The sequence below is a fragment of the Sylvia atricapilla genome, chromosome 5, assembly GCF_009819655.1.
Source record: "Sylvia atricapilla isolate bSylAtr1 chromosome 5, bSylAtr1.pri, whole genome shotgun sequence".
In the NCBI taxonomy this organism is placed as follows: Eukaryota; Metazoa; Chordata; class Aves; order Passeriformes; family Sylviidae; genus Sylvia; species Sylvia atricapilla.
In genome coordinates this window covers 30,415,603-30,429,107 of record NC_089144.1, presented here as the reverse complement: position 1 = coordinate 30,429,107, position 13,505 = coordinate 30,415,603, and positions in this window count along the sequence as shown.

The window sequence follows — 13,505 nt, the reverse complement described above, 5'->3', positions numbered from 1 at the left end:
CTTTTTTCCAGGCAGTCCATCATTGCCTGTAAAAACACTCACATGTAAGTCAAGCCTGGATGCTGTTGAAGGAGGTGTTTTGCAAAAGAGCAGAGGGTATACTTGCTTCTCTGACCTTGTTTTGCTAAGAAAAAGTTAATATATTTGAGCTATTGCCTGAAATAATTTCAAATCCTATTTTTTAAACTACTTTCATGAATGCAAGTGAATGACTTCTGTTGTTGCAAGTCTATCAGTTGATTTGTAATTTGGAGATGAAAGAATTATGTTTTCTCTCTTCTCCTTCCCTATTTGTCCATAAAAAGATAATGAAAATATTTTTTCAACGCACTTGTATCCCCTCACCTTTTTATTTTCAAGCATGGATAATCAGCCCATATAATTTAAACAGAATGTTCATATTGCAGTGAATGGTCTGTGATCCATGTTTTCTGTAGAGATAAGCCGATTTGTTGATTATGCTGTCCTATATATCATTTCACATCTTGAAAATATATTTAGGCATGCTGTTATTATTGTTGCCATATTTGTGGCATATAATTTTTCTAAAATTTCCTTCCCATTGCAGATTAAAAAAAACCCCAATAGAATGTCAGAAATCACTGCATTGACTGAAAACAGTAATTTTTGCCCTTTAACGCTGTAACGTTTTGTGTTTTAGCAGTCCCACCTAGTAATTCACACAGAATGCAGAGTCAGAAGGCTTTCAACAGCACCTGCTTCATATCAGTTGTGAAAACAGGCTTCTTCCCTTCACGTAGCAAGGAAAACATTTACATTGTAAGGGTGTAGAAGATACATTCTCATCACTTATTTACCAAGAATTTTATTATAGGGTTGTCAGTGTGTCTCTTGGCATTATAATTTCATATTAAAAAACCTAATTCTCATTGGAGCTTAGTGTGGAAAATGACTGTTGCAAAGTGCTGTTCGCTGGACTGCTCGTGAGAAATTCCCAACTCAGTCATGTGCCTGTCACCTCATCTAAGTGCCTGGGAGTGATAAGAATGCACATGGCCAGCTCTCCAGCACACAGACCCTGCTCCTTTTATATTCATCAGGGAGAAATTGGTGGAAAGCATGCCAGAAGAATCAGTGTCCCGTGTACTTGGCACATTCATGGTGATTGATAATTGCGTCATAATAAAGAAAAGTGATAGAAGGAAGTTTTAAAATTCTCATCATTATGGTGCATTAAAATGTTATAAAGCTATTCTGTCATTATTGTGTCATTTTCATATTCTTCAAAAAAACCCATAAATCTCTCCCTATCCATACATACAATATTGTCCAATTAGGCCTATACAAGATACCAGGGGCACTGGTAATAACTCAGAGTTTTGTGATATTTCCTGAAGCTCTCCTACAGATTCTGCTCAGTAAGGCATAACTTGCAAAATTTATGCTCATCTACTACAAGGAATTGAGGACTACACTGGCATTCATTATCTGTGTGGATATGTCACCTGCTGTGTTATGCAGGGTGCATTTCACAGTGATGACGTGTGTGGGCACCCCTTTTTCTTATCAAAACTGTTCAAAGGCAGGATGAAGACTAGACCTCAGAGGAGAGCTGTTTTCTTGCTGCCCAGAAGCAATGAGCTTCCTTTGTGGAGAGCACAGGCTGCAATTTGTTAAAAATAGAAACGTTGCAGTGGGAAAATTTTGCCAGAAGGATACTACTACTACCCTTTGAGAAGAGGTGGGAAAATAATGTACAGAAGTCGAAAGTCAAAAGTGAAAAACAAAGGCACTACTGGAACCTTCACAGGGGCTCAGGCTTTTGAAAATATATTAAATTTCCATACTGCCTTAGTAATTTGCTCCTTCATAGAGAACTGTTGTCTCAATAATGCAGGTGAAGATCATTCATCCCAGAAATAACAAGACCTTGCATATGAATAAAAAAGTGCTTTGTGGTTATCTTTAATTGTCATAACAAGTTCAGGCCACATTGCTCCCAGTAGGTAGACCATGTTACTATTAAGCCATGATTTCCCTAAAAGGCAGTGGATAACTGGAATGGTTTCTAAGAGTGACGATGATTAGTGACCTGGAAATTTCTGTAAGTTTTTGTGGTTTTAGTACATTCCCTTACTGTCTCCAAGCCATCACTTGTAAGACACTGAAATACTGTCATTGAAGTAGGAGTGTTTAGGATTTTAATTTTTTTTTCCTCTGCAGAAAATGAACTAACTTAATTGTGCCCTAAAGACAAAATGTAACATTTTCTTCTTTAGAGATGTATTTGCAACAGGGTATGTGTATTGCTGTCAGCTTTGCCAATTAATATTTCACCCTTGTAGTGGGAGGAGAAGAACTGACACAGTAAGAGGGGATAATGCATGTGTATCTCTAGAGACTAAATAAAAAAGAAGATAGATGCTCTATATGGTTTCCTGAACAGCCATTTTAGGAGACTGTGTTCTCATGGAGGGCAGAAGAAACACAGCTCTTCTAGACCAACTGCTGTTGCTTGGTGTGGCAACAGTGTTCATCGTGTCCAGGAAGGTCACAGGCGCCGGCAGGGAAACAGGAGAGACAATCTCTTTGGTTAAGCATGAGAGTCCATTTTATCTCCCCACACACACACCCCGAGCCAGGGTGGGAGGAGAAGGCGACAAGAGGGCGAGGAGTGAGGTGGGGAGAGACGAGAGGGCAAGAGAGGGAACCCCAGCTCCATCTGCCCTTACGGGGCCGGGCAAAGGGCAGGTGAGGGCATTGACCTGAACCCCATGGGGACACACCGAGGGGGAAGGAGACACAGGCCAAGGTCATGGGGGGTGCAGAACCGACCAAACCATTGTGTATAGAGATTACATTGATTGGCTGAAAGCATTCCACAAACTGCATCTTGTCAACAGAATATACACATACCACATTTCAGGTATTTCAATACACTCATATGGAGCAAAGTAGGATTAGCCTTATCTTTCTGATAAGGAATTCTTCTTTTTCCCAGAGCATATGAGAGGAGTTTGACCAGGCTTATAGGACTTAAGAAAGGAGCTTAATGGACGTCTAGGAAGCTGTAAGCTACTATTCCTGATTGCTGATAACCACTGTGGAATACTGTGTTAATGGTATTTTGGTAATGTCTACTTTAAGATCTGACTCCGAGCATCTTTGTGGAATAGTTCATTAGTAGCTGCAAAACATTTTGATTTCTGGGGACAGGAAGCATTATAGTAGGCTGTAGCATATTAAGATCTTTCCACAACTTGGATTCTTTTCAAATGTTTTTATGAAGGACAGTAAGCATGCATTGTACTTTAAGGAGCAAATATGTTTACTAGTAGGTATTTATTAATATACAATGTCTGTGTTTTCAAAGAGGTCATTACATTCTTGCTATGACTATTGCATTTTAATACAAGAACTCCCATGCTGTAGCCTCTTTCCATCCGCTTAGCTTGAAGAGAGAGATTTTCCTCCAGAAGACCATTTAGAGCTTCAGAAAGCCTTTTTCTCTGCACTTGACCACACAGGAAAATTAAGGGAGACTAATGTCCTCTAGCATACATTAGCCTGCAGAAATGTTGCCATAATGGACCATTTGAGTCTAGCTCTGAGTCCTTTCAAAAGGCCATACTCATGGTTGTGTCATTTGCTTTTCTGTGATGCTCTCTCTGATAGGCTCTCCAAAAACTCACATACGAAGCCAGTCTTTGAAGTTGAGCTGCATGCTGTAGTAGCCAGAAAGGAGCCTTATTGATCAGTGAAGACTGGATGCCAGTTGACCTTTCCAGGCTGACAGAGAAATGCTCATTTTGGCTGTATGGATTTGATGCCTCTTATTGCTGAGAAAAAGTTGTCATCACTGACTGCTCCATGGAGTAACACTGGCATCTTCCTGACATTAATCTGCTGACACAACTAGAGTCTAGGCTTTGCTTTCTGTCAGCTGTACTTCCTTCTTTGGATAACAGCAGCATCTGGAAGGGGTTTTTTTGAGGTTTCTCTACATTTTGCTTTTATTTAGTTTCTACATGAATTATGAATATAAGCCAGACTTAACTACACTGCCCCTATGCAACATCTTTTGCCTTTATTTCCCTCTCTCCCTGCCTCGTGGCCCTTGCTTATGACCATCATGAGGATATGATATGCACATATCAAAAGGTCCAAGAAGGCTTTTTACCCCTGAGGACTCCCTGCAAAGGTGAATAATATCCAGGTTTTATCTGACAACCTATAATACATTATTCAATTTATGAAAGAATTTAAAACTTTTGATATTCAAAGCAGGATTTCTTGAATGTTTCAAAAATCCTCTGAGATTGTCAGTAATTTTTACATGAACAATATATATAAATATACTGTGTCTGTGAGCAATTTTAAGTTTCGAAACTGAAGCATAAAGGCACTTCAGTTTTCTATCATTGTTTCCAATTTAAGAATCTCAGTAACAAAACCCTCTAATTTAATCACCCACAAACCAGCAATCACTACATCAGTGAAGTTGTTAAAGCTGGAAGAGAAGTGAGCTAAATTTTAGAAGAAAGCACAATGAGAGAAGCCTAGAGATCAGTAAAAAGAAATGTTACTTGAGTTTCTGAAATACGTAATCAGAGAGATAAAGCACCTCAGGAATGGAAGCTATATCAAACATACAGTGTTAAACTTAAAATGTTAGCAGAAAAGTGCATTACATCAAGACCTTCCACAGAACATAAAATTGGATTCATACAAAAGCTAGAAATAAGGAATAATTATGTATGAGTTTAATAGGAATGGAAAAAGTTCAGAGGGTAAGGTATTAACATTATTTTGGGACATAAAGGTAGCAAAATTATGCAAGGTAAAATAAGTACATGAGAAGCAAAAGAAGGGCAAAGTAAAGGTTCATAACCCGACAGACAATTCACAGAGTCCTGAAGTGCTCACTGTCTTCACATAAAAAGATTAATTTCCGACCAGATACTTAACTGCATTAAATTTAATGTGAAAATAAGAGCATGAATAGAATAGTGATAAATTAAGTTAAAAAATGTCTGGATAAGTTAAGTGTAATTGAACCCATCAAGTCTGATGACATTCAGCTTCACTCCTTTGAAAAATATGAAAAAATCTCTGAAATGTGCTGTTACCTTTGAAGACAGAAGATGGGCAGATCCCATGCAAGAAAAACAACTACAGTACCTACCTTTAAAAAAAAAATCAACCACAAACAGGGAATTATAGATTATTCAGTGCAACACCAGTTCCTGGAATTATTCTGGAATAGGTGGTTAGGTAACCAATCTATAAGTGCCTGGAGCATATTAAAATGGTGAAACAATATTTCGCAAGAATGAATTGTATTGACCCTGCTCACTGCTGACAAGTTAACTGGCCTTGGCTGAGTGATAAGGACAGCCTTTTGGCCAAAGGACAATGAAACAGTGGGGGAGACTATTGACTGATGCTGCTGCAGCTTTTTCTTTTCTTATTATGCTGGAGAATTTTTGGGTTAGGCACACTTCTGTGAAAGTTACAGGCATCTTTGGTCTTTCTTCAGTGTAGGATGTTGTACTAGAAGAGCTGCAAGATCTTTTCCAGGCCTGTAGTATTACATAGGCAGTGTTTGTTTAGGTCCCCTTTGCCCCATGACTTGCCTTACATATTTTCTGCCCTGAATGCAAGCTACTAAAGATTGTCTGGGATTACGTATAAACTCTTTTATTCAAATTGATCTAAAATTAAAATTTGTCATTTGTGCTTCATCTTCTGCTAAGATTTCCAAAGGAAAGCAAGCAGTCCTTTTCCCTAGAAGTTTGTTTTAATTTTGCTCCTTAAGTTTATACAAATGGTGCTTCTGAAATCTGCTCTTTCTCAACAGTACTTCTGAAATAAATTTCATACACAGGGTGACTGATTAATTTCTTGGGGGAAAAATTGGTCCCTCTGTTGCAGAAGTGAACATAATTTTTTCCTGAAACTGCCTTGCACTAAACACAGGCATGTTGGGATAATCTTGTGCCATGCTACTGCTTTCTAAGCAGCTTCACAAACAGTATAATTTGGGTGCATTTTTCAAATATTCCCAGGTCACTGGACCACACTATTGCCTTAGCTGTAAATGCTAATCATTCAAGATGAGTCTTTCTCTGTTTCACAGTTTCTAACAGTGCAGGCAGCTTTAACTTGGCCTTGGAGTTACGGAGATACCTTCTTGGGAGCCTGTAAGCTAAAATTTGCTTTGCTGTAAACACGGCCCAGCATGAAGGAGAGACATGGTCAGTGGAATTGCAGGCACGATTTTCTATGATTCTGGAAGAGGAAACTGTACAGTCTGGGTTGGACTTTGGAAAATGAGAGAGGTCTGTTTCCACTCTCCTATTGTGGGCCTGTCACTGCAGAGTGCCCCAGAATGGAAATAAAAAACTACTCCCCACTCCCCTGAATTTGTGAGAGTGTAACAAGTTTTGAAAGTCAATGTTGTCTTTTCAAAGATAGGGTTGCCTTCACTGTGTATTATATATCTCATTTGACTGTCAGTTATTTAATGGTGTAACAGCTAGGCATTATTTCAGGTAGTAAAATACTTCATCTCCAAATGGCAGACAATGCTTATACACTTCTGGTAGCTCCCTCTCAAAGGAAACATTAATCTGCTGAGTGAGCAAGGCAGAGTCACTCCACTAGAGCATCTCCTTACTACTTTTGCTGCCTGGTCTTTTTTATGATACAACTTCTTTAAGAAAAAAAAAATGGAAGATACTAAAATATCATTAGTGTAAGTATTCAGACCTATTAAGGGCATATTTTTCTGATCATATCTTAACAAAACCAGAATTAGAGTCTGAACAAGCTTGTGATGTTAAACACATCTTAAAAACTGTTGTTTTACTAAAAGAATGATATTTCATTAAAAACTAATTGGCACATTTCTTTTTAAAGTGGGAGCTCTTGAAGAATACAAAATACATGTTAGCTTCATACACATTTAGGCTTGATTTTGGATCTTTCAGATGGTTGTATCAGAGCATCAGAATAAACTATTGAACTTAATAAAATTACAATCATCTAGATTGAGAGCAGAATTAGGGCCCTTAATATAGTCAATAAACTCTTCAGATCCCAACAGCAAAGCAACAGCAAGATGGAACTTTGCACAACTAGTAACATCCTTCTTGATTTTTAGCCAAAGTATGAAATCTGACTGAGAAATTTTTGATTTCCCACATTATTTTTTTTTCTATTAAACTGCAGTATTCTGGACACATTCAGCCGTCAGAAACATGAGACTTGCCTCCTAAATCATTTATTTGATGTACTTGTTAGAATAAAAAGAGATACACAAGTTTTAACAGTGTTGAGCTGAACCATTCCTTTTTATGTAACGTCATGTTTCCCATCCTTTAGGTTATGGACACTGGGCACATGTGAGACTCTCATATACATTTGCAGGGAGCTGTTTGGGAGAACTGCAGATGATAAAGTCAGCGCTGGAGAACACAAAATGATTCCAGCTAAGTGAACAGTACTTTGGTCTAGTACTTTTCTCTTTTGACTCATACTGGAGTCAAAATACTCTGTATTTTAAGCAAGGAATGAGCCTTTATGCTGGGAGAATCCTGTATCTTGAGATTATCTGTGCATCTTCAGGCAAAATTACATCTATGCCTTGATGTTTCACAGATAAAATAAGACTCTGTCTCAGTGTTTTCTCTGTGTGGCCTCTGCTGTGTATCTTCTTACCCCAGATGTTAAAACAGAAATCTGGAATAGCTGCTTCCTGCTGTCAGGTAGATGTCTGGGAGGTTTGGCTCTAAATAAACTTTCAATTTTCTGTACATTTTGTAAATTTTTTTTTAAATATTCACTTTTAATAATTTCTTTAGAGAATATAATGCTATTGCAGAAAAGGGCAAAAGTCTCCTCAGGTTAAACATGATGCCAGTCTTGGATCCCATTTTCATCAGTAAAGTCAAATCAATTCATTTCAGATCATTTGGGTTTAACTGAGGTCAGACTCAGCCCTTCATAAATAATCCTAATTGCAGCATTCCAGTACCCAAAGGGAGCCTGTGACAAGGATGGAGAAAGACCTTTCACAAGAGCACAGAGTGGCAGGACAAAGGGGAATGGCTTCAAACTGAGTGTAGGTTGGGATTAGATGTTAGGGAGAAATATTTTACTGTGAGGGTGGTGAGGCACCAGAACAGGTAGCTCAGAGAAGCTGTGGATGCCCCATCCCTGGAAGTGTTCAAGGCCAGGCTGGGTGGGGCTTTGAGCAACCTGGTCTAGTAAAAGGTGTTACTGCCTATGATAGGGGTGCTGGAACTAGATAATATTTAAGGCCTCTTGTAATTCAAGCCATTCAGTGATTGTATGTTTATATGACAATCCATGCTCTGGGAGCTGAAAGTCACCTACATTTATGCATATTGGATGCATATTTCAGACAGAGAGCTCATACTGTGAGATGTTTTGCTCCACTGAGCAGCATTTCACAAAATATTCCAACTGCCTCTTGTATTTTGTGGATGCAATTTCCATTCTATTATCTTTTCTCCGACACATTATTCTAAAAGAGCTGCACAAGGAGAGAAATCTCATCACAATGAAAAAACTACTTGTGATCAATATAATGTGTGCACTGATTAAGTTCCCTGTGGAGTCCACAACTCCATACAATTTCTCTGAACACTAGATTTTGCCTGTATATCTCTGATGTAGCCAAGAAGTGTAAAAATTAATGTAAGCTGACAACTTGTTATTAGTTACACATCTGAAGAGTCTCAAGTTGATAGGCTCTTCCTCCCCAAGTCTGTTGTGACTGAGGCTTGCTAATTGACTCAAATCTTCCTGGTGTATGTACTAGCATATTAAGGGGGAAATGGTGGCTAGAGTGAGAGCTTTTGAGTCGTATCATGCCAAAACAATTTTCATTAAAGCCACCTGCTATCATCATATTTCCTCAAGCCCAAATCCTTATATAATAAGAAATGTATTTCAGGGCCAGTCCCATCTCTCTCCTCTGTTCAACTGCTGACAGAGCATTTGCTGTGAGCTGGAAGATGTGATGGCTGGCTTCCTGTGCAAGAAACAGGGCAGCCCACAGCTCTTCCATGCCCAGAAGGAGATGGGGCACATCACTCTCCTGCCAGCTATCAAGGGGACACAGAGGAGGGGCTTGGAGGAGGGAGAGAGAAATAGGCTGGGGGTAAGAGGGAGGAATGTGAAAAGGAATGAGAACAAAAATGGTAATTAGAGAGGGCATTGCTCAGGTGTGAGCTAAGCCATCTCCAGGGCACAGGAAACTCCAGGGGTGCTGGTTGAGGTGCTTGAAAGCCTGCTGGAGCTTGGGTATTGTTTTGCCGCACCAGCTCCAAAAGGAGCCAGTCTTGTGTTGTTTGGATACTGTGCAAGAATTTATATAGTTGTTATAATCTATTTTGATTTAAGATCATTTTGCTGTGACAATTTGAAAATGTATAACACTATATAGTAGGAAATACATATTTCATGCTACATTTAAGCATACAGCAAATTGAAATGAAAATAAATAAAACCAAAAATCAGTATTTCTGCATAGCCAGCATAAAACATTTTGGTATGATCATGGCAGTTTTATTGGAGCAGTTTTTTCCTGTTGCAATTTATTCACCTTTTGATACATTCTTGGTAAAGATCTGTTGTTTGGAGTATTTCCAAAAGAAAATGGTTCTCTAGGAAAACCTTCATTTGCCTTTATTAAAGTTAGCCTCTGGTAACCACTATCAAACCATTATGGCTAAAATAAAGCATATTCTCAGAGGAGTAAATCTGAAGCTGTGAGGGATATGGAATAAAATTAAATGTTTAATGATTATGATTTCATCTCTAGCTCCTCAGGGAGAAAAAAAGCTGAGCAGAAGACCCACGTGTAGGAAGAAGTGGAGGGAAGGTGAATAAATAAACCAGAAGAAAATATGTAGAGCAATTATTTTGTAGAAAGCAAGTCTTTTAATTACCATATTGAATTACATGAATATTTTTCTTTATTATAATCAGAAGACTTTAGTAAATAAAATAAAAACAGGATATAAAGAGAAAACATTCCCAGGAGCACTTGTATAATATGGAAGAGAAATGGGAGCAAGTGCCTGCAGTTTTTGTATACAGCTTTAAGTGTAACACAGTTTAGTTTTGAGGACTGATGTTGGCTGTGTATTTCCACAGGAATGCTTCTGCCTGTGACACTGGAGTACTTGAGACCTCCTTAAAAATATATGCAGTTAAAATATTCCAATCTTTTCCTCTCACCATGGGCTAATGTTATATTCCATTCCAGGAAACAAATATCCCTGGCAATACCTGGTATTTTGAGCACAAGCAGCAGCAATTAACAAGTAACTTCTGGCCTGGAGATGAAGAGCCACAAGGTTACATCTATGTACATAGGCATTCCCCAACATTATCCATGCATCTTTACTAATCCAGGATAAAGTACACCAAATCAGTCTCTGTATCCTCTCTTTGAAAGAACATGACTTTTTTTTTTTAATATTCTGAGGAGCGGAGCAATTTTTCTGTATATCCTTTATCTTATTTTCTTTCTTGCAGACAAACTTTCAGTAAATTATACACACAGTCCATGAAGATACAGACTGACTGAGATTTCAGGATGGGCTGAGTTACAAGTGTGTAAACCTAGAGTGACAGCTGCACAGTCAGTGATGTTCCTTTAGATTCAGGCTGGTTCAGCTGAGATCAGATTCCAGCCAAACTGACATTTATGTGCACAGAAAATGTAGGTCTTCTTCCAAAGACCTGCCACTGCACATACGAGGGATGTGTGAGCATGAGGCAGAATTCCTGAAGGATTCCTCTGCATCACAGATTGTCAGGCATTCAAACAGTTAATTTATGACTATTTTCTGTGGCTACACTGTTGTTCCATAAGTGGAGAACATATGGTTTACAAAATAGTGTCTCCTCGGAGCCACATCTCTGTGATTTCTGCTAAGGTCAAATTTTACAGATTAAATATTACCCTTCTACAAAGTGTCTGCCTTATGTGTCTTGAGATCTGGAATTTAAAAATAAATTAGCTTATCTTATCCCTCAAAACATTTATCCTTTCCAAGAATGTAGGCCATGTGCACATTATGGAGAACCATGTTTTGGAATGTGATTATTTAGAAAGGATTTGAGGTTCATGTGAGAAAATCAGTCATACTGAGGCATGAGTGACTGGACATTGTCCAAAGCTGTCATAATCCTTAAAATTTCAAGTGGGAATCCCAAGTAGGAGCAGGACATTATGTTCCTTTGAGCCAAGACAGTCCACTTCTGGTGTCCAGTCATTGAGAGGAGTGTTAAGAAATTCCAAAGAATTCAATTGTGAATAACATAACAGACTAGAAGAGAATAGAAGGAAGGGGAAAAAACAATTTAATAAAATCTTTAAAGGCTGTTTCCAGCAGCTTAGTATGTTTAAATTAATGAAACCAACGTTAGGAATGCCATGAACATATCTCAAAGAATTTATTCCACCTGATCTTAGCTGATCTAGTGTCACCTAGTGCAAGTCACCTCTTCCAGGCCTCCTGTGTAACTGAAGGAAAGTGTCATCACCCCATGATGCCTTTCCTCCAGCAGAAAACAAATGTCCTAAACAACCTGGATAAATCATTATCTGTCTCCATGGACTACAAGGGGAAAGTAAATGATTTATTCAGACTAGACACCTGATACTGAGACAAGTGAATTAAAAAGAGACAAATCCTCACATACACTGCATGGGAGCAAAGCTGTGCAATAGCTTACTGGAGCAGGCCAGGGTTTAATGAGATCTATCTGCTAAAAGTTAAAGGTTGACTAAATGAAGCTATAAATAAAGCAAAGGACTTTTAAAACACTAGAAAATTTACTAGATTTACTATAAAATGCAGCAGATCCTTCATGACTGATCATTTTAAATGCGAGACTTGTTGGTTTTCCTCAAAATGCTTTAGCTCAAAAATTTAATTTCACAGAAGTGTCACATTAAGAGTGAGATTCAACTGCCCTAAGTGAGAGATCTAAACATATATAATCTACAGTTCAAACTGGCACCTCGGGCTGAGGTGCTTTCCTTAAAAATATAAGCACCTTCAGAGGGTACCAAATCCTAAAAACAGGGCAGAAAAATTGTTTACCAGAGGCATCTGCTTCTTTCCACTGTTCAAGTGTGTACTGGGCAATTCACTTTGTTATGGGATGTTGACCTTCCATCTAGGTGAGATGATTTTCATACTGGATAGTTTCTCCCTGGTCTGACAGCTCATGAAACTCTGACCAAAGTGGCAGGCAGTGCTTTCACCTCCAGTCATAGTTTGTACATATTTCTCCTCACTCATGCAGATCTTGTCATAAAACACCACAGAATTGCCTCAATTTCCCCTATGCATATAATTGTCTTTCAGTGCTCTTATATTTATATGTTGACTATTAAAATACAATTATGTTCAGTTACATGACCACATAGGAACAGCAATATTTTATTCATTGATTTGATTTCAATGCCCATTCTAAGCCCAGGTTTTTTATGGAAAATAGAAAAACTAAGCTATTCTCAGTTTTCTACTCTAGAAAGTCCAGTAAAGCAGGATAAGCAGGACATTTTTGCTAATGCATTCTCAGCTGCAGGAATTCATTTGAAGAATGATCAGGCCTCTGTCATAATAGCATAAGGACAAAATAATGATTATTCATTCCCAGTCCACCATTAGAAAAGTATTTGTTCCACTTCTCCCCTGAATAATTTGAGAAGGACATGTGGAAAGAATGCTCTTCCTATCCAAGCCCTTGTCCTCTACTGTTCAGCTCTTTTTTTAGAGGGAATATAAAATGCCAGTGCACGGTTATATCTCACCTTAATGCATTCAGACAAAATTTTCCTCTCCACTCTTCGTGTATGTTTCCCAGACTTTTTTAGAGGCACAAAACAACCTCAAAATGCCACCTTGTACAAAAATAAAGGCCCTGGCAACAGATATTTCTTCTGACTCTTGGCTGATAAGAATGTTACTCTTTCTGAAGTCTCCAAATTGCTATTCATCTTCATTAAATGCAAAAGTGCTTTCAGAGTCCTCCTTCTTGCAGGCTTTGAGTTGATGCATTGAATCAGTTGCAAAGGTGATGGTGAAAGCTGCAAACAATCCCCCAGGATCAGCACCACTCTGTCTTTTCTGCAGAGATCCTCTGAGAGATTGTTTTTTGCAGAGAGAAGTGGCACAGTCTGTGCAGAAGAACCACATTTATCCCTCTGCTAAAGTGCTTTATGCATCTGCAGTGCTGGGACCAGATTTGCCTCTGCATGCCAATTTTTCAAAAGAAAAGCCTTGGCTTTTTCAGATTAGTGGTGGAATATGTTTCAGCAAATCAGCCAGACAGGCAGATCATATACACGCCCCTCTGTACTGAGCCTGGACATAAACCTTAGAAAAATCTCCCTTCACAAAAACTTTTGCACAAATTATAACATCTATCCACCATTGAGACAAGAAACCCAAACTATGGGAAGAACATGGTCAAATGTACCCTGAGAAAAC